The sequence below is a fragment of the Taeniopygia guttata genome, chromosome 7, assembly GCF_048771995.1.
Source record: "Taeniopygia guttata chromosome 7, bTaeGut7.mat, whole genome shotgun sequence".
Classification (NCBI taxonomy): Eukaryota; Metazoa; Chordata; class Aves; order Passeriformes; family Estrildidae; genus Taeniopygia; species Taeniopygia guttata.
The window spans coordinates 21,887,322-21,902,061 of record NC_133032.1 but is presented as its reverse complement, the minus strand read 5'-3'; the positions used below and the strand labels follow the sequence as shown (position 1 = coordinate 21,902,061).

The 14,740-nt window shown below is 43.7% G+C and overlaps 1 protein-coding gene across 4 annotated transcripts in view; it reads right to left on the bottom strand.

Moving 5' to 3' along the window:
* Nucleotides 1-14,239, bottom strand: part of CREB1 (cAMP responsive element binding protein 1) — a 39,819-nt gene extending 25,580 nt beyond the window's left edge. Inside the window, exon 1 of one of the 4 annotated variants that reach the window (XM_030276952.4) lies at nucleotides 13,831-14,239. The gene's annotated coding sequence lies outside the window, so the exon portion shown is untranslated. The remainder of the gene's footprint in view (nucleotides 1-13,830) is intronic. The other 3 variants (XM_030276951.4, XM_072931590.1, XM_072931588.1) reach the window with 3 other exon arrangements.
* Between the last annotated feature and the right edge of the window lie 501 nt (nucleotides 14,240-14,740).

The following is a 14,740-nucleotide window of genomic DNA, read 5'->3' as shown; positions in this document are numbered from 1 at the left end:
GATTTAAATTGATTTCTAATATTAAAAATTTAAAAAATGCTTTTATGAGCAGGGAAGATTATATCCCATGTAATTTTTGGAGATTCCAGTAGTGTTTTGAGGTATCTACTGATCTTCCCCTGCAGGTATCTTGAAGCCAGGACGCTACAGATAATGCTAACTCCTGTAATCCCTGTTAATTAAAGTGACCATCAATGCTGTGCATTCAGAGCACAAGCTGTTAGTTACCTCCCCTCCCACCTGCCTAGAATCAAATAAAATATAATTGTCTTCCAACAGTTCTCATCTCATCTCATCTTCTTCACTCTTTCATATCCTCCCCTTGGTATGTCTGTGGTCTGTCTGCTCTATTTTCCTTCCTTACATCTTTTCCTATCTGCTGTCTGATTTACCCCCATGAATTTTAGCATGCCTCCTAAAGATTAGGCTCTGCTCCTCGGTTTCCCCTCACTCACACAAGCCGTGGAGCTTTCCTGCTCTGCAGACAGGCTGCATTTTGTCTCCCAAGGCAGACTGGAGAAAAGAAAGGTGCAGATCCTTTCCCAAACACCATCAAATCCAAGAACCACACTGTGGATGTTAGAGCAGATAAAACTTCCATCCACTTTCATAAGCAAAAGTCCTTAATACCCCAAAGCTTTCTATGTTTTTCAGCTGGACAGCTGGCACAGTACAACATGGCACCTCTCCCCACAAGCCTTTCTCTTCTCTCTTTATTAGCACTGTGGTGGCAGTTCACTGTCAGAAGTTCAGGCTTACACTGACAGTTACTGCCCAGATGACATTAGTGCTCTCCAGGAAACACGGTTCGCTTTCCGCCTCGGAGGTCCTGTCACACCTGCTCCCCAGCAAGCACAGCTCCACCAAGGACACGCTGTGAGGAATCCTCCTCTGACTTCTACATTTATTTTATTGAAGTATACACACACATTTTGAAGAAAAACAAGTCTCCAGAAACAGTGCAGAGGAGAGACCCAACAGACTCGTGCCCATTCTGAGCCTGACCTGTACCACAGCCAGTCATCTGCTCACCCAACACCTTCAGAGTCACTCTACTGGCACATGAGGCTCCTGATCCAGGGCAATATCCAGTCACCCAGCTGCTCATGGCAGTGAAGGACCAGAGCAGCTGAGGGAAGGGAAATTAAGGCAATGCCTGTTTCTCAAGCCCTGTATTCACAGCAGGTGTGCCAGTACAATTGTTCAGGAAGCAGCTCCAGTACCCAAAGTTCAGGAATTTTACTCATTCTGCATTTAATGTGTGTGGGTTTATAAAGCCACAGATGTAAGCACTGAGAAGACCACCAAACACCACTCTGGTACGCAATTGTTTCCACGGTTACAGCAAAAGCACTGAGAACACTGACCTGCAATCTGTAAACATTTCCACTGCCACCTTGCAGAGTGGCAGCCCTTTTAGCCACACCTCAACAGCCACTTTATGAACTCCATTCAGCGGCTGCTAGACTGAAAATGTTCAGAGAAAAATCATTTTATTTACAGCTAACATATGGGTCTTCAAATAACCAGTAATAAATGCTTAACACGACAAGACGGGCCCATAATTATCTCTCTTTGTTACTAATGACTATAGTGGGTTGGCACAAGAATTGCAATTTATACCACAGCTTCTTTGTCATCCCAAGCTGGCACTGCCACTACTCCTGGGTATTTGCTCCCTGTATCCTCTCCCTTGGGTAACCAGTCTGTGTGCCACACTTAACACAACCTACATTTGCTGCCTCATGTGAAATCCACCTTTTTCCACTCCACAGAATGGGTTCCCCACAAAGGCATTCAATGATTACACCGGCTTCTGCATCAGGGAAGCCCAGAGGCTGGGAAAACCAAGTGGAAGCGGGGAAAAAAAGAGTGGGTGCAACAAGCAACACCACTAAAAATGCCAAAAATTAAGAAGAGTCTTAAGATTGTGTTCTGCAAATAATCTGCAATAAAGCAATCTGCCAGGCAAACTGAAAAATAAAAAGCTGGAAAAATTCTTCTTGTCACTGAAGTTAAAGTATTTCATCTTGAATATACAAGAAAAATTTAATCTCACTGTAAAAGTATCTTGCAGAAAGCAGACTCATTCCATCAACAGAATGTAATATCTGTAGTCCCACCCTCTGTCTCCATCAATGTGACACTCAGAGCAGTATCTAAAAACTCTCTGCTGACTGAATACAGCCTGTAACAGCCACTGCAAGAAATGTGAACAAGGTAGGTTCATACAGGACACAGAAGAAATACAACCAGGACCCTTAATTAAAATTAACCAACTTTTCTGGCTCGTGACTTTTTCAACAAAACTTTTACACTTCTAAAGTCAGTGAAAATGTCTCACACCAGATTTAAATATATGAGTGATGAAAGTATTGGAAATAATTTGTGTTGCATACTTAACCTGTTTTACTAAAGAAACTGCCATGGCAGATTTTAAAACAAGGGCATAAGACCAAAAATGTAATCTCACAGCTACAGTGGTGAGCACCCAAACCTGCAATCTCCTCTAGGTTTTGTTCTCTGTTGGCACAGCTCAAGCAAGCTGACATTCACCAGGCAGATGGTGAATCAGTAGGCACAGGTAAGGTGTATGAGTGAAAGTTGCTTGAACACTTCACTGCTGCATCCTCCTGATTTGACTCCAAACTCCTGGCATTGTACTAGTATCTAGTGTTTCTGCTTTCAAGCTTTTTAAAAGGAAAAAAGGCTCTAACAGCTATTAGCTGCTATTAGTTTCTTGTACCACTAATAAATACAAAAGCATCCAGCAAGTATTTGGTACACACAATTTAATTCAAATGTAACCTGTACTGCCTTTTTTTTGTTCAATATAAATTATAAATAAATAAATATACTCCCCACTTCTTTTTACTAACCTCATCCAATAGTTGGGATAGGTCTTATGTGAATACATGAGCAGAGCCCAGTAGAAGCAGCCAAGGGGAGACACCAGAGCAAGCATTTCCCAAGGCATTAACAGTGAAAAGCCAACGACTCTCCACTGTCTTACTCCCTCCTCTTTCCAAAATGCCCCCCAAATAGTGCCAGACTTCACTTAGACAAAAAAAAAAAAAAAAAAAGTCAAAACAAATCCCAGGAAGGTTACAAAGTCATTAGGTAACTATTATTATTATTGAAAACATAATCCATAAATATGTTCTATTTATAAATGCTCTGAGCTCCTATTGAAGGCACTTAGGGTATTAGAAGACTAATTCACAGGCTTTAAGTCTGTAGTCCTCAACATGCAGAACAGAATTGTGGTAACTATTTCTAAACACCTTTATTAGTGCAGTAAAAACAACCAAAACCCACCAGAAGAGACCTGCAAACTGAGTTTTAGACAAGCAAGACATTTTTAAGAATGTTCTGGCCAACATATCCAATCTATTCCCAGAGACTTCTGAGAACTCTGCCCATTTTGTCATTCTTAACACATTCACTGCCGATATCATACTTAGGCATTTCAGTTACTTACTAACTGAATGCACTTTACTACAGCTTACCACCTCTTCTCTGACATTTTTAGGACATAAAACTCACCTAATTTTCAATCTATGCAGATTTCTTGCAATTCTTACCAACTGTAAAAGCTTTCCTTTCTCAAAAATGAAACCACATGAAATTGCCAAAATACATGCCTCTTTTCTCCCTGGGACTGCTGAAAGTACTGTGGCTCACCTCATCACATGTAGCTGTTGGTTTTTTAATAAAATCCGTAACAACATTGGATTTGAATGGCATCATTTGTAGGCAGGCATCTTTAATGCAATATAAACTATAGGCATGAAATGATGTTTTATCATGCTGTTAGGGAGCTAATGCTCCTGCTGAATACACAACTCCAGGAACAGGCTCTTTACAATTGGTACAGGCCCAGCAAGTCATTAATAATCAGCACAGCCACTTGTGACAAGCTTTAATTCCTCACCTTAATAAAATTCTCATTGTACTTTAGACTGAAACAGCTGTAGGCAGAGAAGCGAGAGGAATCCAGGATCCCATGGGATCTGAAGCTGACCTCAGCCCAGATGGGGGCAGCTACCTGAAGACAGGCACCTCTCCTATTTGCTGCTCTCACTGCAGCGTTGAACTGTGACAGCACATCAGTGTGACGGCAATGCTAAAAGGACATGATTACATCTGCACTATGACAAGTGAGGGAGCTCTGCTCAGCCCAGGGCGAAAGCTTGCTGGATGGGAACAGCCCCCACCTAAGAGCCTGTTAATACAGCCTGACCCAGGCAACAGGAGCACAGAGATGGGTACAATGGACCAACACCTTTTCTGCTGAGGAGGCCCTGTGCCTGAGGCGGTACACCCTGCTCTCAGCACGGGCTCTTAGCCTGGGCTCAGCACACCAGAGCAGCTCTACGAGCCCTCCTAAGGAGGCAGGCTGCACCTGGAGTGAGCAATTCAGAAACAGTTCTCTCCTACCACCCAGATATCTAGATATGCCAAATAAATAATTTACGCTGCTGTACTGGTCAACCAGCAGAACATTTGGAGCCACTTCCTTTTACATCAAACATGTGAAGGTGTTCCAGCAGAAGAGCTAAGGCAGCCCAGAGTGACAGAAAGGAGAGCTAATTCTGCAAGCGGTCAGAGACCATCTCCTTTCCCACTGACAGCGAAAAAAGAGGACTGTTGCTACAATAATTAAAGGAGTATTCAGAGCAGAAAATGATGCTAAGTTAGCAATGCTAAGATCCATCTAAAAGCAGGTGCATGTGTTTCTTTTTTCCACTGGGTAGAGCTGTCAGAACTTGAGATTTCCACCTGACCTGCCAGAGTCATTCAGATGAATATTACATTTGTTCTCCTCCATATGCATTTCTATGTTTTATGGTTTTTTACTGCCTCACCATTCATTCTGGCAGAAGAAGAACTCCATGAATGCTGCATGACATATTTTGACAACCTTATCTCATGTTGTAAGGATCTTTGTCCACTTGCCAAGCAACCTTTAAACATTCCAGGTCTTGGGCATCAGCTGGAAGAACTGTTGCAATTCTGAGTCTGGGGCAGTCAGACTGTAGGGAGAGTCTCTACACATTTTTATTAAATAAAGGGTTATCTCTGAGGTGATGGAACTACTAAAACTTGTTCTTAGCTAACAACTACAGGAGCGATGACTGACTGCTCAGCAGAGTCGCTCTCCTAAAGTGAAGAAGAACTAAGATGTTGTCAGGACAAGGGAATTTAATATATGACTGCGTCCTGCACAGGCTGCACTCTATAGATGTGCTAGGGAAATCCACAGGCTCAGTCACTGGGTCTGTGACAAATGCTTCTGTGAGCAAAGCTAAAGCTACTTTGAAACTACACAAATCACCCAGCTCTCTTTTGGCGTTCAGAGCAGATCAGGAACAATTTACAGAAAGATACAAATAAAAACCAGAGCATTACACAGGCTGACACCAGTGGTTAACCTGAGTGCTCCAAGCCCAAGGGCCAAAAATACAACATGTAATAATCTCAGACTTGTAGCAGAAAAAGGAATCACATCCATAGGTGTTTCTTTAATTCTATTAATTTAAATTACATACCAGGTATGATTTAATGGAATAATGTGATAAAGCCAGAGAACCACATAAAAATGTTTATTATTACCTGAAATCTTTCTATTCCAAAGAAATGTTTTCAGAATCTCTGTTCATTTTATAGTGTGAAAATATTAATAGACACATTTACCGGAATAGAGTGCTTTAAGACTGGATCGAAGGCTCTTAGAGATTACACTGATTAAACATGACACTCTAAAGTAATATGAATGTAAATTTATATTCTGAAACTCAAATCTTCTGGGAAGTCCCAGATATTCAGGGGATTTTCCCATTAATAAAGTAAATGTTTTAAAGTTTTTTGTATGATCTCAAATGTTAAATTAGAGACCCAAATTTTATCATCCATTTGCAATAATATAATAAAAATAACAATAAGCATGAGGTTTAAATAGCATAGGTCACCTCAGCAGAATACTGTACACTGAAAAGTGTCAGATACTGGAATCCCAAAGTGACACATATCACACACACTCCCTTTCACATCATTCTTCTGTTGCAGAGAACTATCAAATCAGCTAGGGAACTTAGGGCAAGCATGGAGTTTCAGGTATTTATAAACTGCAGTTAAGCTTGACATGAGACTTTTAGGTAGAATTTGTCTTTTCAGATTTTGTCTGTTGGTGAGAAGGGACATGGCTAATGTTTCTAACCCACTTCTGAATGTGAGTGGCTAAAGCATCAATTAACAAGAAATGTCACTTGAGATATTTATACTGAAAGCTTGACAGACATGAACTGTTTAAATACCCAGTGCTCATTCTGACTGATGTTTGGAACATATGTGGTACTTCTAGAGTTCAACCCATAGTATAAAAGTATGAAGTTATATAACTTGGTAAATATTGGAAAGTCTTGTTTAAAAAAAAACAGAACACTTCTAATGAGTTCAGAAAGAAAACACAACAAAATGGATACTTCAGACCAACGCTTTAACTGTTTTATTCATAAGTATCTTTAGAATTGGACACCTGAAAGTAAGACTGAGTTATTCACACAAAACTGATAATTACCAAATATCAAGTCAAATCTCTGAAAAAAAACCCAAACCCATCTCTTTAAAAGCAACACAGTTGTTTTTTTATTATTATTATTAAATAGCTTTTTTCATTTTTAATGGCAGTATATAAAATATATAATTTTGCTTTAATGCCCTCCAGGAAGTGAAAACCTTTGAATTCTTTCAGAGGTTGGAGTGCTAGAGTAAAGGATACCCAAGTATGCACACAAAAAACAGCACTTCCTTACAAACCTTGCCCTTGTCAAATTTCTGAATGCATCCTATTCACAAAATTAATTGCAACATTAAAACCAAAAGATCTAGGTCTTAAACCACAGCTTAGACTTGGAAATACTTTTAAATCCTAAAATTGCTCTGGCTTTACTAGTTTTACTGAAAACATAGTTGCTTGGTTAATTAGCACTAGTCTTGAAGCATCATCAGACTATGTTGCTTAATGCACCAAAATTAAATCTATGACCCAGCCTCTCTCTAAGAACCAACTGAAATGCAACAGTGATCAAACTCTGAAGTAAAATAATTCTGAGTAACAGTATCAACCAAGTGGATTCTAGTTTATTTTTCATGTATTTTTAATATTTGCCTGGGCAGTGCAGGAGAGCCTTTTAAAGGAGAAAGATCACTCATATGCCTGCCAGGTACATCTACTCTGCAAAAGCATCATCTCCAAAGAAAGAATAATGTTTCTCAAATACTTTACTGGAGTTTAAGACCTTCATTACTTGTGAGCAACATGACTGTCCCCATAGAATAGGGGTGTGATTTGCTGGTAATGCTGAAGGTCTTCAGTGACCTGGAGTAAGCAACGGGAACCCACTGATGAACCAGAAAGGGCAAGAGAAAGTAAGAGAATCCATGTTTCACATCAATGTGTCACACACAAAAGAAAATCTCCATTTTGCTTTCTGCAACTACAGTTTTACAGGCATTTCTGCTGGCAGCACTGCCAGCTCAGGTTCTGGTTTCCTCTAAATTCTTCCTTATTTACACCTTTGTACTTCTCTGTGAAGCTGTCTAGTAAATGGGACCGGGCAACCAAATTGCATTACAGACAAGGAAACACAACTCATTCCTAGCCTGGACCAGTTCTCTGACCCAGTTCACAGGCAGTTGTACTGTGAACAGAAGTATGAACAGGGAAAGTGGGGCCAAGGTTACCCTGCTGCAGCCAGCCCTGTCAATGAAAGCAAAGTAAATCAAATAATGGGTATAGGTGTCACAAGATTGTGGGAAGCCAAAAAAATGCTGAAAAAAAACACCTCTATTCTGTAATTTGATTACTGTTGTGATGACTCTGGTTAAGAGTGGGAGGCTGGAAACAGGATGACTTATTTCTTATATAATCAACATTAGCTTTCTGAGGATTGGGCAGAGATGTATTTTTCAAACAGCCACGTTGCTGACAAAGCAGCTATATGCAGCAGGTAACATCCTTCTTCCTCTCCCCAGTCCAGGGTAATGTGCACTGGTTACACATCCACATTAACTTTACACTACAACTTCCAGGCCAGTAGTTTCAGCCAACATTAATTATTTTACAATCTGGAAGACAGGCCAAGGCATTTCTCAGTTTGCAGCAACAGCGACACTACAGTGAACTCACTGCCCAGGTGCCTTGGGCCCACTGACAGGATGTGCTGGACCTGGACCCCTTCTGGAGCTTTGTATTTCAACTTGGGCTTCATTAAAGATATGTTATACATAATTCTCCCCTGCTGACCGGGCTTCTCATAATGAAAAGTACCTAAGAGGTACACTGATCTAACCTCACGAGAAGACTGAAATCTGCCTCTGATAAGGAGCAGTTAATTCAATCACACAGGTATGACCAAGCTTTTAAAACAAGTAAACTTTCCTCATTTGGTTCTTTTTGTTATTGTTTATTTTTTGACTTACTGTGTTCTTAGCTTTCCTAGCTGCAAAGACAAACTCATGTGGCTCTGATCACTATGCACAGAGTCCAACTGTTCCTTCTTTCACTCCAAGTCATGGATATGCTGCCATTCCCCAAGATGGGTCTGCTGCCACAGCTCTCTGCTGCTGGAGGGAGAAAGTTGTGTCCCCCCGCTTCCTTCCCCTACCATCACTGCAAATCTGCACTGGTGTTTGTGCTACTAGCACAAACAAATCTCAATCACCAACCAATTCAGCTCACTCATGCAGGAGAAAATTATCAACTAGAAGAAGCACAGTTCTCTCCTGGGTTAGCGATTTGAACTGGGTTATTATGTTTTATATACAATCAACACTACAATGTAAAGGGATGGTCCAACACCACACAGCCAGGAGCAGGAGGGAGAGAGCAAGACTCTGTCTCCTGAGAGCCACATACAATTGTATCAGCTCAGACAACCCCACAGCAACAGATTACTTTTGTTGGTTATATTGTGGCATTACTACAGTACCCTCTCACACCTTCCCTCCCTTTTATCTCCCAGAATTTTCCTATCAGTACAAAAGGAAAATTTGGGTAAGGGTCACAAAGAGGGCAGGGGTCCTACACCTACAGTAATATCCTATATGGTTATTTTTCAAGATAAAGAAAGCTCTCTACAATCCAGAAAGGTGTAAATTTACAAATCCTGCTCAAATTGTATGCTACTTGAAGCAATGGACAGGCACCAGAGGATTTTGAGGCCAGGCCAGCTACACACAGCCAGATGCTGCGTCATCAGGAAAATAAAGGCAAGAAAATAATGCTTCCCATCCATTATTTAATGGGGTATAAAAGATGATGAGAGGGATTTTACAGATGAGAAGAGATTTTGACATTGAAGCTCAAGGAAAAGTGCAAGGGGAAGTGAAATCCAATTGATACTGGGACAGCATAAAGCATCAGAGATTTAGGGCAGCACCTATAAGAAAAGTGCATGTAATATTGGACCCAAAATATCACAGGCGGTTGCAGTTTCTGAAGAGATGATTAAAATATTGCAGCAAAGAGCTGCAGTGAACAGCAACAGGTGAACTGAAAATGTGAAGAATAAAAACCAAAAGAAGGAAGCGCATAGAGAACTTGCTAAAAAACATACACAAAAGGTGTTTCAGACAAGTAAATAAGCAGCACAACAAATCAGTTTAATATATGATATTGAAGTTTGGGAACAGCTGCTGCTCCTGTTCATTTGCTCATGGTTAGCACATGTAAGAACTTTGACTTAGTTAAATGATCCAGCTCTGTGGCAAGAACCCCAGCAGGATCTGTGTCATCCAGCTTAGTTATAAACACAGCGATAATTTAAAACTTTTTATATAGGCTGCATTTTCTCATTTAGTAGCAGAGCTGATTGAACTGCCCTTATCTCCCTGCTCATTCCAGCTCCATCCTTTCCCCTGATTATGCTGGTACAGCTACTGTGCAGCCATGCAGCAACCAGGGGAGGGAAAGATCCAGGTGAAAATGAATGAGGCTCCACACCTCTCAAACAGCTGGACCACTTCCCCATGCAGAAGCCCAAGCATTTGTGTGAGTGCAATAGAAAAGACATGGAAAATGCTTTGGCCAGTATTACTACCAAAAAATGCTATGAGGAACTATGGTTTCGGTTCATCAGCCAGTAGATAAGCTTCAAGAATTCCTGGATTTCTTAGGCTACATGCTCTTTTTTAAGTTTAGAGATCTATCTGAAGTAGTTTCAACTCAACTTCAGCTCTGCCATGTTCAGGGAAAAGGAGTTTTCCTGACAACCTCATTGACTAAATAGACTATCACTTAACACTTAGAAGATTAGAGATTTTTACAAATCACTTTAACTCTCCCCTCCAAAAAGTGTGAAAGCATCAAGGATAGAGATTTTTATTTCAGTTTCCTGCACTAAAATAGCTTCAAAATAGTTCACTGTAAGGCTTCCTGCAACTGTGTCTCAAGTAGCCAGTGCAGTCTCCTGTCAGAGAACAACTGAAAAGTAAAAAAATGCAGAACTGCAATTGGCAGGGCCTTCCTATCTTCAGAACTATTTTTCCATTTTTCACCTAATGGTCTTTTTTTACAAAATACCAACTCTTACAATATTCTTAGAACAAAAATAGGAATTATTATCTTGGGATAATATTCTGTACCTCTCTGTATTATTCAAAAATCACTGCAAGTAACTAACAAGTATTAGTACTGCTTTAAACTTCTGTGAATGTACATGTTAGGTAAACCATACACGTGCATCCAAACAGGAACACACTTCCTCCAAATTCTTTATCCTCTCACCTTAAAGTGGCTCTTCCAAAACTGAGTTTTCTATTCTTTCCACTTGACACATAATACCATAAATCCAGCACTGCCAGACAACGGAAGGTGTTGTATTCATTCTCACTCACCTTTTTTTAATTGCAGTACAATCAAGTGATCTAAAAGCTTTGAAGAACAAAATATGTACAGCCTTCATGCTGGGAGATGTACATAGATCATTAATGGCAGGCTGCTCATAATCACTGTGAAATACGACCTCAGACTGCAGACGAGGCAACACAATTTTTGATTCAGTTAAAAAAAAAATCACTGCCTTGTCATAACTTCAGCTGTATGCAGGCAGGTACCAGAGAGCTGAAAGGAAATTGGGTACAGTTGTTTCTGAAGATGAGGATTGCTGTCATGTCCCATGAAACTAACTTTAGTTAGATTAGTGGTAGAAAGCTAACACGGCCTTCTCACTGCACAAAAGCCTTGAGAAGTGTGGTATGAGTGACTGATCTCCACTTGCTTCCAGAGATCCAAAAATAGAGGTGAAGTGTGAATATCCCATTTGTTTCAAAACAGTGCCAACAGAAATTCCCAGTTGGGGCCTTGTCTCCTATCAAAATATGCACTACAGAGCTGTAGCTGCACTTAGGCAAGAAGAGGCTGCTTCTTACTGCAGCAGAACAGCCACTCTGCAGAGTAACATCTACAGAAGATTTTGTATAGCAATAGCTGTGCTGGTGCAGGTTTCCAAGAAACAGCCAGATTGATGACGTGACAGTGTAATGAGAACGTTCCAAATTTTCTGTATCAGCAGAACCCTCTCCCCTTTTTAGACCTGTGGGGTATTTTTTTGTCTTGGATTTTTTTTATTTGTTTGACTGGTTCTTTACTTTTTTTTTTACCCAGAGTAGCAGACACACATCACCAAACCTATGAGGAAAAAAAAAAAATTAGATGCAGACCATTCAGTGCAGATCCAAACACCACATTGAGAGTACCAATCTGAATACTGATGTTCTCTCAATTAAATGAAAGCATTAAAAATGATTACACTCTTCTTTACTACATGCAACAGTTTCCTTTTTGGTCACCTGTAAGTGATGCTTAGCAAATACACAATCACCTCTCTGTTCCCTTGTCTCTCTGACCTGTGAGGGGATAAAGCTGGTGAGGAAATGCAGAGATCTGCATTTGAAAACATGGATATGAGAGTCTTCCACTCTATTATGACATAGAATAAAATGAAATGTTTTTCTAAAACTACAAAAACAAGCAAGAATTTTCTGTCCCATTTTTGTATTTACAGTGTAGTGAGTATTCCATCAAACCAAGAATGAATGAAATACACAAACAATTACACTCTCTTTAATTACTATCAGCAGCAATTACATTGCTTACTGAAGTCCTCAGATGTCTATTAATCACTTAAAAGTTTAGAAACCCTCTTATCATGTTGGTATTATACAGTGAAGTGATGTAGAGCATCTCTGGACTTCATTTCAAAATAAGTGGTGGAAGTGACAGAAAACAGAAATTCACATACAAGGAAGTATACATGTGAATTACAAATATCCATTGTAAACAAAACCTATTTCAGTGACTTCGTATTTTACTGTATAAATCCACGTTTGTTGGTACAAGGAAGAAAGGATGCAAGTAGAGTCTCAAAATTCCTATATCCTAAAATCGTGTTTAGTGGTGGTCATAACAGATATATGATATTTCTGAAAAGTCTCTAGTGTTTTATTTAAGAAATAAGAAACATGTTTCTAACCCGAGGGAAAAAAAATAAAAAGACAGGTGTTATTCCAGAAACATACTGTGAGCTGGCATTCCAATATTTCAGAGAAAGAAACAAAAATTTTGTAAGTGTTTCATGAAAAAAATCATATAACCATTTAGAACTTTTTATCCTTGTATACATTTAAGAGGTGTGACAATCTTTGCTTAAAAAGTTTTTAAAGGCTGACACGTTGTTTTTGCTTACAACTGTAAGACAAAACTGCAAATATCCAGGATTTGAAAGTAAAACAAAGTCAAAACACTGTCTTCGATTCTAGGCAAGAAAAGAGGAAAAAAAGCCCCCCAGCTGCAGTAAGGCAAGGCTGGTGTAAGGTGGAAAAAGGCATTTGAGCTGACATTTGCTATTAAAGCTGGGATAGAGGTCAAATCCTGTTCACCGTGCAGTACCCAAGTCTGTGGAAAACTGGCAAAAGCAAATCCCAAACCGAGATTTCCCAGCCGCAGCCTGGCTCAAGTTCACTTGGTGTTAAAAATACTGCCAGGGGAGCAGCAGCACGGCAAGAGGGAACCGTATCCCTGTTACGTGACCTGCGCGCCGGGCTCGGGCTGCGCCCGCGGTCCCGCCGTTGGGTGACCGGCACCTCTGCCCGGCGCGGCCTCCTGGAGACGGAGTAACAGCGAACCACCGGACCAAGCGCTGCCCCGGCTTCCAAGCACAGATTTTATTAAACGCTTCTCGTTACGGAGCCGGGGAGCGCCCCGCGCACTCGTGTCCATCGCGGCGGGAGTCTGTTTATCCGTACGGCGCGCTCGGGGCGCCGGGGAAGCGGAACTCCGGCGGGCGCGGGGGGCCGCGGCGGCCCCGCGGGAGGGTCCCCGGAGGCCGGCGGGGCCGGGGGCGGCAGCGGGGGAGCGAGAGCCGGAGAGCACACGGCGGGGAGGGGGCGCGGGCGGGAGCGCGGCCGCCCCACGCCGCCGCTCCCCCTCGTCGTCGTCCTCCGCCGCCTCCTCCGGGGGCCGGGGGGCGCGGCGCCCCTTCCCCGCCGCGCTGAGCGCCGCCGCTGGCTGCCGACAGAGCCGCCGCCGCCCGGCCGTGGCGGCCGCCGCCGGGCCGGCTCCCATCCGCCATTATCCTTTGTTCACGGCGCGGCGGCGGCGGGGATGTTGCAGGGCTCGGCTCCATCTTTAAGGCGGGCGCCCCTCCCGCGGGCGGTCCGCGGCCGGGCCCCCGCGTCCTGCCGCCCGGCGGCTCCCCTGGTCCCCGCCGGGCTCCATTTCCTTCCCTCCCCCCCGCCCCTGTTTGCTGGGCGCCGTCCTCCTCTTACCGGTTACCAGGCTGCTCCGTCACTGCTTTCGTTCGCGCCTGGGATCTCGCCGCAGTTTTATTCTCTCCCCCACGTAACACACCGCGTCAAACTACACCTCCGCCGCGTCACTCACACACACAGGCGCTCCCAGCCCGGCGACAGGCAGGCAGCGGCCGACTGAGGAGCGCCAGCCAGGGAGCAAGCGCCGAGCACGCCCGGCCCCGCACGGAAACCGCCGAGCGCTCACGGAAAGCGCCGAGCGCCCGCCAGGCGGCGGAGAACGGCCGAGCGCGCCGCCGGCCCCCGCGGAAAGAGCCGAGCGGCCGCGGAAACGAACGAAGCGCCCCGGAGGGGGAGGCGGAAAGAGCCGAGCGGGCGGCGGGAAGGCGCGAGCGGCGCTTCCGCCTCGAGGCGGCCCGCGCGGGAAGCACCGAGCGGGGCTGCGGGGGGGAGGGGGAGCGCGCGCTCACCCCCCCCGCCCCCCCGCCCCGCCGCGCGCGCGGCCGAGGCGGCCGGAAGCTCGCGAGCGCTCGCGGAAGCGGCCTCGGGGCGGCGGAGGCCGCGGCGTCACCGCGGAGGCACCGAGCGCTTCGGGCTGGAAAAGGGCTGCGAGATAGATCATCGGGCCCCCCTGTGACTGAACACCGCCGTGCCACCTAGATCGTAGCGCCAAATGCTTAAGTTCCATAGACACCGCCGGGAACGGTGGCTCCACCACCTCCCTGGGCAGCCCATTCCAATGGCTAATCACTCTCTATGAAGATCTCTGTCGTGTCCAACATAACCTCCCCAGGCTCAGCTTAACACTGTCCTCCTGTCCTGTTGGTTGCTTGGGAAAGAAGCCGACCCTCATCTGGCTCCAGCCTCCTCTCAGGCTGTGACTGAGAGCGGGAAGGTCCCTCCTGAGCCTCCTCTTCCCCAGGCTAGA